Genomic DNA, 13,564 nt, shown 5'->3' with positions numbered 1-13,564 from the left:
GTTCAGCCTCAAATTCAATCAGACTTGAGACGCATGGAGATTGGTATACAAGTTGGTGAGTCTGGTGGTTATTTGGCTAGACTGAAGATCGAACCGAACCTCATCACTCAGATAAAGGAAGCTCAAAAAGAAGATGGTGAGCTTTGGGCGGTCTTACAAAATTTGGGAGTAGGAAAACAATCTGAATTTCGAGTGGATGAACATGGAACAATATGGTGTGGGAAGCGTTTATGTGTGCCAGATGATTCCGCTCTTCGTGAATCATTACTGATTGAGGCACACAGTTCACCTTATTCTATACACCCTGGATCTACAAAGATGTATAGGGATTTGAGGCAACATTTTTGGTGGAGTGGTATGAAAGAAGATGTAGCTAGACATGTGAGCCAGTGTTTGATTTGTCAACAAGTGAAGATTGAACATCAACGGGCTAGTGGATTATTACAGCCTTTAGATATTCCTGTCTGGAAGTGGGATGATATTTCTATGGACTTTGTAACTGGTCTACCAAGAACCCGTATGAAGAACGATGCTATTTGGGTTGTGGTAGATAGACTTACAAAATCTGCTCATTTCTTACCCATTCAAAAAGGGTACTTGGTGAGTAAGCTATCAGAGATATTCCTTCGTGAGATTGTTCGATTGCATGGTACTCCATCTTCTATAGTGTGTGATAGAGATCCCCGTTTCACATCACGGTTCTGGAAGGGTTTCCAAAATGCTTGGGATACGAAGATAAGATTTAGCACTGCTTTCCATCCTCAAACTGATGGACAGTCTGAACGTACTATTCAGACTTTGGAGGATATGCTTAGATCGTGTGCACTTGAGTGGACGGGAAACTGGGATGAATACGTGTGCTTGGTGGAGTTTGCCTACAATAATAGTTGGCAAGCTAGCATTGACATGGCGCCTTTTGAATTGTTATATGGGCGTAAATGTCGAGCTCCCACATGTTGGGACGAGGTTGGAGAAAAGATGATTGAGGGTCCTGAATTGGTACAGATCACGAATGAAAAGGTTGCTATTGCTCGTGAGAAACTTAAGGAAGCCCAGAGTAGACAGAAGAGTTATGCTGATCGCCACCGAAGGGCTTTGGAATTTAATATTGGTGAAAAAGTATTCTTAAAAGTCTCACCATGCAGGGGTGTCCGACGTTTTGGCATAAAGGGAAAGTTGAGTCCTCGCTTTATCGGGCCATTTGAAATTTTGGAAAGAGTCGGCGAAGTTTCTTATCGGTTAGCTCTACCGCCACAATTGTCGCACGTGCATAATGTGTTTCACATTTCACTATTACGTGGGTATAATTACCATCCTCTCCATGTTGTGAACTATTCTCTACACGAGATTCGTGAGGACTTATCGTACGAAGAGGAACCAGAGGCTATCTTGGACCGACAAGAACGTGTGATGCGTAAGAAGTCTTTTCCGTTTGTTAAAATCTTGTGGAAGAATCATCCAGAACGTGAAGCCACTTGGGAATCGGAGGAAGCGATCCGTTCTCAATATCCATATCTATTCGAAACCTAAGGTTAGTGTTCCTAATGGTTAAATTTCGTGTATCAAACTCATTTGTGTGTCTGCTCGACTCTTTTGCTAATTGTGCTTGCAACTTTGTTATTGTTATTCGCATGGTTAATGTGTAACATGAATAGTATACCATATTCGTCATCACTAATTTCGTGGACGAAATTATTTTAAGGGGTAGGGAGTTGAAATACCCGTACTGTGTAGTGTAATATAACGTTAATTTCGAGGACGAAATTTCTTTTAAGGGAGGTAGAATTGTAATATACGAAATTTCTAGACCCTAAAATAATTAATGCTATAAGTATTACAAAAGGTTTATATACATCTAAAACATTTATTGTAAAAACATAATTGTTACAAAAAAATGATATCGTACCATTATATGGGTACAAATACATAATCAATTTTATATCTTAAGCTTAAAAAAAAATGTCTTGCAAATTGGTTCCATAACAACTACAACTGAAATATACAATAATATTTTAAACAAAATTTTGAATGAAACAAATGCATGAATAAAGTCAATTATATAGTTACCATCTTCATCTCTTTCCAAATCTCCGATTCAATCATCATCGCATTCCCTTTTCGTATTCAATCACCGAATCACTTGTGATCTTTTCTAAACTTGTGGGCTCAATCACAATATTAACCATTCTACAAACCTGTAGGAGCATAATCAAATTTTAAATCAATCCAAAATCACAATTGTTACGCTAACGAGAAGTCGTTGTTTAGTCCCCCAGCACCAAAACTACACCACATTACAGCAACCTCTGCAGCCGTCGGCCACTGTGGAACACGGAGAATTGTCGGAGGAGCCTACCGGTCTCGGATTTCTGCCGACTAGCCCTTGAAGCGTTTGAACCATCCCCTTCAAGCACACGTTCCTGTCCATGCCCGATTGTTCCGCAAGCCGCCGTACATTGCTTTGATACCCATCTCGCTTGACGACTGCGGTAACCATTTTAAACATTTCGCTAATTGTATTGTTTTACTGTCCATAAGTTATCTAAACTAAAGCATCTACATCCACTGTAAACTTCTTTTGGGTAACCAAACATAGATGAAGTGGTCCATAAGATAAGAAAATCATCTTCTGTCATTTCAATCTTGGATGACTAGTTCTACTTTCTTAATTTGAAACCAACAAATTTAGAATGTTAAATGATCATGCTTTTGAACCGTTCTCGATCACCGGAGATGATAACTGGTCCGTGACTGTCTCTTCCATGCAAATTAAGAGTAGTCCATTTAAATGTTTATTATTGTGTTTGGAATAATAATAATAATAATAATAATAATAATAATAATAATAATAATAATAATAATTTGACACCTACTGTTGATCTTAAATATATATATATATATATATTATATATAAGACTAAATCCATATATATGTATATATTTATATTTTTTGTAATATAAGGTTAAAACCAAAACTCTTCTGAATGTTCAAAAAAAAAAAAATCTTTTTTTAAAGGTTTCAAAAATGATTTGAAGGTCCTTGACATTTGTATTAATGTATGAAGTATTTAAAGATTTATTATGGAGACATGAGTTTCTTGCTGTGATCCATTCTCTCAACATTTCAATAATACTATGATTATTTTATTTCTGTATATATATATATATATATATATATATATATATATATATATATATATATATATATATATATATATATATATATATATATATATATATATATATATATATATATATATATATATATATATCCACACATAGTTTCACGTACACACTTAGTATAATGGTTTCCAAAGAATTTTAATCCCAACTCATATATTTTAGGTCACCATATTATTCAAGAGAGACGCTAGTGTCACATTAGTTGGAAGCTACGGTTATTGTTATTTGCAACTTAAGGTACGGATTTTGTGGTCTCTTGCTTTTAGCATAATATTGTTTCATAGTGCACGGATATTCGGTCCGTCACTCGTAGCGTAAAGTGCTTACTCGATTTATAATATGGTAGTATCCATCGTTGCCGTTCTATGATTTATTGTTACACATCTCATATTGAATTATTGCCTTTAATACGCATGCGATAGGTTACATTTTTTTTTACTCATTGTCGCATGTTCCCACAAGTTTTTATTATTCGTTATTGATTATTGGCTAGATGTGATATAGCCTTAGTGTATCCTTAGTGTATTTGCATTGACTTGAGTGAATCGTTTTATTGACCTCAATACCCGAGCATAACCACCTATGGGGACATAGGGCGTCATCATAGGCACAGTTGACATGCACCATCCGTGGCGGTGCGAAAGGCCCACGGCGTCTCTATATTGTATTGTGTGCTAAGTGATTGCACTTATTGATTATTGAGAGGCGTATGGATCGATCCTAGGAGTGTAAGTGTAAGTGTTAGTGGTAGTGGGATAGGTGTGAGTGCCCACACCCCCTCTACGTAATGGTGCATTGGAACTGCAGCTAATGTACAAAGTGTTAATGTTATTGTTAGTGGCTCACATGGGTATTTCTAATATACATTTATGGTATTCATCAGTGATCATTCAGCGTATTGTATTGTTTGCATCGTTAAAGTGTTTAGTGTATTGCTTCTATCATTTATGTGTTAGTGCTATTGTTTCTCCGTTACTGGGCAATTTTTTTGGCTCAATCGTTTCTTTTTGTGTTGTTTTCTTTTATTATGTCTTAAACAGGTACTCAGGGAAACCGGGGAAATGTGTGAAGAGTGATAATAAAAAAAAAAAGCTAGAGTTGGAACAAGGAGTTCGATAAAACTTTATATTCAATAAATTTAGACACTTATGTTTTTTTTCTGTTGAGACCGTTATGCCATTTTGGGGATTTTTGTTTTTAAACCTATGGAATTTATGTTTTAACTAAGTTATTAATTGTCTCTGATTACCGAATTGTGTAACACGTCAGCCCTAATCGGGGCGGGGTGTTACATTTATAGTGAGAGGTGAGAAAGGCGGTGTAAAGTGAATGGGTCGGACGGCTGTTCGATCGAATGGCCATCCGATCGGATGGTCATCCGGTCGGATGTCCATTCGATCGAACGGTCGTTCGATCGGTTGGCTCGTGCGGGTTAGTTTTCCAACTTTCGTTTCGTGTTTTGAGCGTTGCGTTGTGTTTAAGCGAGTTGCAAGTAAGCGATGCGATAGTATTAAACAACAGTTACACAAATAACAAAACTAAAACATAATAGCATAAAAGTAAGTAAATCTGCGTTTAGAGTTTGTGATGAGATTACGTTGCGATAGAGTTGCGATTGCGTTTGCGAATATCATCCCAAAACGTATATAAGACACACACAAGTAAGGCACATAATAACACACACACATAGAACAACATCAATAATTGCGATTAGATTGCGATGCGATAGCGATGGCGTTTAGACCAACATGCGATGCGATAAAATGCGTGAAATAGTATGCGTTGTAAGTAAGCGTTATAAAATGGGATGTATAGATTATCGAGTTACGAGAGTACAAGACAATAATTAAGCAAGAAAAGACAGATCTGAATAACAACCTGACTTTGACTTTGACTTGTACTTTGACTTTCTGAAAAGTCGGGTTGTTACAACTGAAGCCTAATATTTATTTATAAAAACAAAGATAAATATACATACATATTTGCCAAGGAACATTTAATCTTAACAAACCCCACATTTAAGCAAGCAATTGCTTTGACAAATGCCGTATTTGGTATATGGGGACCAAACACAGATCGATTAGTGCCCCACACCTTCGTCTTGCCTTCAGGTAGGTCGCTAATGATCTCAACCTGATCATCACAATAACAATAATATAATCCAATGCACTCATCAGTATAATAAAACTCCAAAATATGTTAGATAGAAATTCACCTTAAACTTACAAATCTAAGAGAACCTAAATTAAATCAAAACAATTAAAATTTCTACAGTATTTGTAGCAGATTTTGACTTGACAAAATCTGTCATGACCCAATGACTTTAAGCATAAGAATAGGAGGATAATGATGTGTGGCTGACTCTTTATTGTGTACGCTCAGATTTGACATCCAGTCATCCATCATAAGGGACCCAATCCACCAAACAAAACCCATCCAAGATCCACACATCTAGCTTATATTCACCACAAAACATATGCACAAAATGACCTCAAATTTAATAGTGAATCTCCAATAAATTGATCAAAGATCCAAAGATCTAGGTTATACCCAAAAAAAAAAAAAATATATGTACAAACTCCATTTTATCCTACAAGAACCCATATACCTCATGAAAAAGACCAAATTGCCCTCAAATTCAACGAAAAAACTCAAACAAACATAATGTCGAACACCTGGTATGCAGAACTCCAATTTCTGTTTTCTCTTAACAGAAGTCAAACTCTTCTCCCCCTGACTGTGCTTCCAACTGGGTAATCTCTGGTGAGCGGAATCGACACCGATATCGGCATCAGAGACATCGCCACCGTCGTTTTGAGTCCCATCCGCTGCCAGATCTGTCGACCAAATAGGGTTTTACAAGTTGTGGTGTTGCACGAAGAGTGGAGATTTGAGGGGTGGTGGTGGGGGCGGCGGTGGTGGCCAGAAAAGATTTGAGGGGTGGTGGTAAAGATTGAATTTTGAATGATTATGAGTGGGTTCTGGGGTTGGAGGGGGAATGAGGTGGGAGGTACGCCGGCGTTTGAATGGGGAGAAGGTGACGGCAACGGAGATATTAGGAGATGTTGATGGTGGTAGTGGTGGTGGTGGGGGAGAAGAGGGCTTGGGTTTTTGAGCGAAAAGGGGGAGAAGATCTGTGAATTTGATTTTGAAATGAATTTGAAAAGGAGAGAGAGACATCAATCAGTGCTTTAAAAACAGAAAATGACATGTTAACAGTGGAGAAAGAATGTTATGTAAAATGTCCAAAATGCCCCTTCAGTTTAAAAGGTTGGATTGATTAGGTGTCAAAAAACTATTGGTTTAGAGTGGTTCCTACGGTTCTCGCAATTCGGCTTGGTTCTCGATTGATCCGAAGCCTATAATCATAATATATTATTTTGTTTAATTTGATTTTTGTTTTATTTATTGGAATATATTAAATAAATGGGTAAAAAGACCAAATTACCCTTGTGTAATCTAAATTAACAGAAATATCTAACTGTGTTAGGGCTAAAGGACATAACATGTAGGATTTTGAAACGTTAAGGACATAACTTGCCAATTTTTGCGCCAAAGGACAACGCCTGAAAAATAGTGTTAACATAAAGGACAAAACTTGTAATTTGCTCAAGAATCTTTCATTTGATTGAGTTTTTGGTTGTTTAGTGTTGGTTTAATGCTCTAAGTCGTGTGAAATGAACTTTGAGAGTTTTAGTTATATGATGATTGCTTCTATTTATTGTTGGGAAGACTTCTCTTCAAATGGGGAAAAAACACTTAGGAAGAAGCTAGAACTTTGGAAGATAAAGTTGAGAAGTTGATGAGCTGATTGTGAAACAACATCTTAATTTCTATAGGACAAAGAATAGTGCTAGCTTATTCTGTCATATCTGCTGTAACATGGAGCTTGTGCCCCGCCCCCAATATGATTAGGTTACGATCTCATAGCAGCAGTGGAGTAATATAGTAAAACTGAGATTATTCTTTTTTAATAATTAATAATAATAATAATAATAATAATAATAATAATAATAATATTAATATTAATATTAATATTAATATTAATATTATATACATGGAGAATTGTCTAGAAATATTTGCTTAGCTCTTTTACTTCATTGTTCTTCACTGTTCTTTCATGAATTTAATCTTTCGACACACGTCTATATGGAAAAACTATTTTCCCGAATTAGTTATTGTTTAGGGTGGGTGGAGTGGGTTCGGTGACTCAATCGGTGATAAGAGTTTGTCGCGCGGTGATGTTTTGCCGCCCCAAATTCGGTGATCGGTGAGAGGCTTGGGAGGTGACTACTCCCAGAGTGTTTGACTGAACTAGCTGTTGAACTAGCCGTTTTATAAAAAATTACAACTTTTCTTTATAAACAACATCATTTTCACCATTCTCTTCTCTATCCAACTCCATTTTTCACGTCTATTAACCTAAAAATCCATTTTTCACTTCTATTTTCTAAATAATGGCGGATGACATACCACCGCTATTCATTCCATTTGATATTAGTGAAGATTATGATTCTTCCTCAAGCGATAGTAGTTAAATTTTTTTCTAAAATCTTATCAAGGAAGCCGCCGCACTAGAAGACACGGGTACTTCTAGAAAAAAGGAAATTTGTCCGTCGAGATCGAGAGAAAAGTCACGAAACCCTTATGAGAGATTATTTTGTCGAGGAGCCCAAATTCAACGAAGAGGTTTTTCGTCATTTTCGTATGCGAAAAGGTTGTTTTTAAAATTGTGAGTGACGTGCAAGCGAATAACTCGTGGTTTCAAGAGACCGTGGATGCGAGAATGAAGAAGAGTTTTACACCGATGCAAAAAGTTACGTCAGTGATTAAGCAACTTGCAACCGGTAACCCTCCAGACGAGACGAGTATTTAAATATGACCTAAAGGACTTCCCGTGATTGTCTAGATAATTTTTGCGAATCGGTATGTAATTTATACGCTTCTGAGTTCTTACGTAGACCTACTAGCCACGGCGTTGCGCTTTTGTATCAAGCTCATGAGAATATATATCACCTTTCTAGGATGTTGGGCAGTCTTGATTGAGGGGAGATCACAGGTACCCGACAGTTATGCTCGAAGCAGTGGCGTCTCAAGATTTGTGGAACGTGTTTGTGAAATCATTTCTGTATCCTACTTGGTCCGTATTTGTGAAATCATTTCCGTATCCTCACGTTGTGAAAAAAAGAAGTTCAAGAGGCAAAACGAGGCGGCAAGAAAAGACGTGGAACGGGCTTTTGGTGTTTTAAAGGCAAAACGGGGTGTACTTAATCGACCGATGCGTGCTATGAGTGAAAAAAAATCAGGAATGTCGTATATGCGTGTATTATTATTATACATAATATGATTCTAAAAGACGACGGAAACGCGATTGCACCGGTACATATTTGGGATACTCTAGTCGAGCCCGTTTTCGATGACACATTTTGTAATATGCCAAATTTAAGTAAAAAAAAAAGAATCTGATTATCATGAAACTTTTATAATTTATAAATAAACATATAATTATGCTATTAATAATAACGATGAGGATTAGAATAATGAAAAATTATATGATGATTTCATATGTTTACATCCTAATTTCCGTACCCACATGTTCCTCATTATCTGCTCATCTTAACCATCACCAACACACGTTCATAATCAACGAACTTGCCGAGGTTTCTGGATGCGATACTCATCACCTTTGCTTTTAAAACCATTCATAATCAACTCTGAATTGGATATTTTGTTCCGTTCATAACTCCGTCGTTGCGCCACCGCCTAAACTACTTGTGATCACCTAGTCGTTGGAGCTTTTCATCGTACCACCGTTTCCCGTCAATTTAGTTCTCCGATCCCAACCAGGTATCAAGTTATTATCACCCTCTTCGCCTTGTTTCTGTCACAGTACCACGTTGTTCCTTGGTGATGTTTCTGTTCTCTTGAATGTTTTAATCACATATCATGAAGTAAACTATTTTAAGAATAAAATAGAATTAATATGGAACACTAGAAATGTTATGTATTTTGTTTACATATATGAGGGTATCATTAAATTGTTTTTTTTTAAACATGTCTTCACAGTAAAGAAAATCAAGGATTTAAGACATGACTATAAATAATGGCTTACATCAGTAGAATAATGTTGGCCGGTTGTTTTGCAATAATGATATGTTATGTATATTCAATTAATTGGGATTAAGGGTCTGATATATTTTTGGTACAATTATATAAAATATTTATTTAACATCACTAGGTTATTGATATGAAAATCCTAAGTTAAGTTGTATACTAATAAATGAATGAAACCAATATTCGATCTAATAAGCGAATAATCTAATAAAGTTTATAATCGATTCGATTATATTACACTGTAGGTGTGACAACCCTCATAATTACAGGTATCCGTACAATTAATTAATATTAAATTTGTGCTTCATGATTGTGCTTAATTACAACTGATGACGTAAACTGCTTTTTGATTTCTATATCATACATACATGTGCATCACATTTCATACTGTCACACCATTTATTACATACAAACTTTAGTGACATACTTGATGCACAAAGCACAGTTAGCACAGTGAGCGGATAACTCAGAAATATACTGACAATGCCAGTACATAGACAGACAATGTTTTGAGGCCCAGAATGAGCCAGAGAAAAGGTACTACACTAGTATGGAGTGTAGGGAGGTGAGGACCATAAGACTGCGTCACTAGGTGATAGTTTAAGTGCCGGAAAGTGCCTAAAACACACTCAAAGTGCAGAATTCTGCATTTATCATCAAAATTCAGCATTTTAACATGCTAGTAATGTGCAAAAACATGGCAAAATGGTCCTGTATGCTTTCCTAAGTGTCGGGGATTAAAAGTGTCACAAAAAGTTACATAAAGGACACTATACGTTATAAATAGCACTTTAACGGAACGGTATCTAATCGAACAACCGGATATTACCCGGAACACTAAAATATTGCAAGAAGCATTGTTTTTATTTTTCTGAGCTAGTATTGGTTCCCGAACACTTAAACATACTACATAAAACATGATACACATAAACACAAGACACTTTTACCTTAATCTTCCACTAATTAACCTTTTACCATCAAAAATTACAATTTACCCCCCTCCCCCCGGTAACTTACGGCCCACCTAGTGGCCCCACACCCAAGATTTGTAAATCTTCCTAAAATCTCTAGTAATCTTCATTTGGATTTTGATTAGATATGTAGTGTACTTTGGGAAACACTATATAACCATTGGACAATAAAATTTGAAGCTTATATGTACCATCATCTTCTTCACATTTCATCACAACAACTCTCTTCTCTCCCTCTCCATAAAGCTCGGTCGAAAACCCCCCTTACACCACCAAAAATTTCGATAATCAAGCATCCATTCCAAGGCCTTCTCAAGGTGTAACAAGGTGATTTAGGAGGCTCGGTGTTCACGGAACTTGAAGGACCTCTCTTGTGTGCTATTAACCACTCCATTTTCACTTGTGATCTTCCCTAGCTTCAAGCTTGTAGTAAGACTGTCACACCCCCCAAAATCCACACGCGGAGTATCACCGCTTGGGAGCGTGACTGACCAGGATCAAGCCACCAATCATATCGAACATGTAATTAATACCAAATATAATAAATGTAAACCAGTCATTCAATATGATAGGTGTTCAAACATAATCATAGTTTTAAAGTATAGCGGAAGCATAAGTACGAAAACCCAAATGTGTAACATAAGTTCAATAAGTTTCAAAACATAATCCATGCTCCACAACGACCTGCTCCTCCCTGTGCAAGCTCCATAGGTAACTAACGACCTGCAAGGCATGTAACAGATGATCAACAACTAGTTGAGCGAGTTCACAGTTTACAGTTCAGTAATAGTTTAGTGTGAGTAGCAGTATGTTCGTTCGTTAAGTCATGTATCGTATCAGTTCCATCGCGGCCTCCCAGGCAGGTATGCGAAGATATTAGGGGGATGTTCATCCCGAGTATTCTAGACTAGGTTTATCTGTATCGCGGCCTACCAGGCAGGTGTGCGAAGATTAGTAAATTACAGTTCGCGGCCTTCCAAAGGCAGGTGTGCGAAGTCAGTCATAATATCGCGGCCAACCCTTGGCATGTGTGCGAAGATCAGTTCAATAAGTGTTACTAGTCTAGTCGTATCCTTATCGTTATGTTCTATCAACTGAGTACGTGCAATAAAGTAATCCAATCCCATTCCCACCCTGGGAACCCCATGCCTTGGCTGTGTGAACTCACCTTGGTTTGCTCGGTATGCTAGGTTATGCACTCACAAGTAATCAATCAACGCCTAGATTATGCATGTGCTCACAGTCAGTTCATGTTTGTATTGTATGGTTTTACAATCAAAGTTCATCACAAAACGTGTGTAACGGTTAACATCATGCATTACAACCAGTTAATCATCTTCATACATTTCATGCTTGACGGGAAAAAACATGAAACTAACATACTTTACCAAGTAAACACGTTTAACAGGATTCACGTACTAACAATGTTATATGTCTACTGAGTTAACATCTTTACAGTCATAACAGAATCAACGTGTTTAACTGAATTACACCCTAACACAGTTTACTTACTAATAGAGTTAATAAGGTTAACAACCTAGCCAATAATCAGATCATGTGCTTAGCAAACAATTGAGCTACTTCATTTTACCATCAAACATCAAACGTTCAGGCAAGGCTTTCTAGTTATTACTCGGACAATCAACCATGTTAACAAGTTCGGACAAGAGGTAACACCCCCACAAGCTTATAAACTCGGACAAGAAGTGAGGGGGCATAAAGTTCGGACCTTACTTTGTGTAAAGGTCGGACAAGAGTAGCTTCATAACACATTAATAAAACTAGGATATGATATCACATTAATAAAAGTCGGACAGGTTTTGGTTGCCAAAACTCGGACCTTCTTTGTGTTGTTTGAAAGCTCGGACCCTTTACAAGGGTTTAAAGATCGGACAAGGGTCATGGGGGAGGGTTAAAAGTCGGACCATGGGGAGCTCACATATATTAATTCATAAATTTCTTGAGAATACCCACACACTAAAGACAATAATGGCCGCTTCTTACATGCATAAAAGCCGACAACTAAAAGAACCTCATGTATGCATAATTTTACTCTTGATATGTTTATGTATATAGTGACCCTCTATTTGCTTTGATTGGACCCAGCCTCCATTTTTACCCAATGGTCATACAAGGCCATCACATGCTCATCATCATTGTTATTATTATTTTTTTTTTTATAATTTCCCTCATAATGGCTGACAAATGATTAGTTGGTCTCCTAATACTATTTGACCGATTACAAGATTAGTCAAATCAAAATGAGAGGTCCAATTACATTTATCACCTACAATTGTGTGGTGCAATTGAATATATGACACCATTTTTAATGGCCTTAGTGGCCGGCACCTATCCCAACCGCCAATGACTTCCTTTTGCCGTCCACCCTTACCAATCGAATAGGTTGATAAATAAAAGTCATTCACAAGCACCCCCACTGACAACCCACATGCAACAATTATTACTACTTACTAACAGATCATAAAATGATTTGGTTTTGCACATGAATTACATATATTGGTCAAAGTAAGATCACATAAAAGCCGACCACTTTTATAAATCGGTTCCCTAGCACCGTTTGGCCGAACCCCACAGCCAATGACTTTGGTTTGACCGCCCAACCCACTAATAAATCATCTCACACATGCAAAAATTAATTATTAACTTAATAGTCCATCATATGATTTCCCTTTGACTTGGCTGCACATGAATCTCATCAATTTATCACTCTGACAATCCATTAACAAGCATATTGCCCAAATAATATATGTATGATTTGTTAATATATTCGGTCAAATCAAAATATCCGAATTATGTATACAATGATCATATCACGTGATCTAAAATCAACTAAATCATGAAATCTATCAATAACATCACAAGGAATTCAATGCATATAATGAAAAGTATATCATTATTACTGGTGAGAATTGCCAAATCGGACAACAACCTTAAATATATAATATGCACTTAACCGACCATCCATACCAATTAGCATAAACAACACAAACAAGAGAAATCACTAACCAATAATTCGATTTGCTAGGTTGATGTCACGAGAGAGGGGTGGGGGTCTTTTACTACTGCCGTCGCACAACAGATGTAGATGTAGGGTTTTTTTTTGGTTTTTCCTTCCTAATCATTTATGTACAAGTAATTATATGATTAAAAGACTTGGGCCGGTTACAAGGGCTAGTCAAACTGTGATTTTTGGGCCAAGACTACATAACCATGCAGTTCAATATTTAGGCCAAGTCTAAAGGTTTAATTATTGGTGTTCAATGTCGTGTTTGGGCC

The sequence above is a fragment of the Helianthus annuus genome, chromosome 6 (assembly GCF_002127325.2).
Source record: "Helianthus annuus cultivar XRQ/B chromosome 6, HanXRQr2.0-SUNRISE, whole genome shotgun sequence".
In the NCBI taxonomy this organism is placed as follows: Eukaryota; Viridiplantae; Streptophyta; class Magnoliopsida; order Asterales; family Asteraceae; genus Helianthus; species Helianthus annuus.
The sequence above is the reverse complement of the archived record's forward strand: the minus strand, read 5'-3'. Positions refer to the sequence as shown.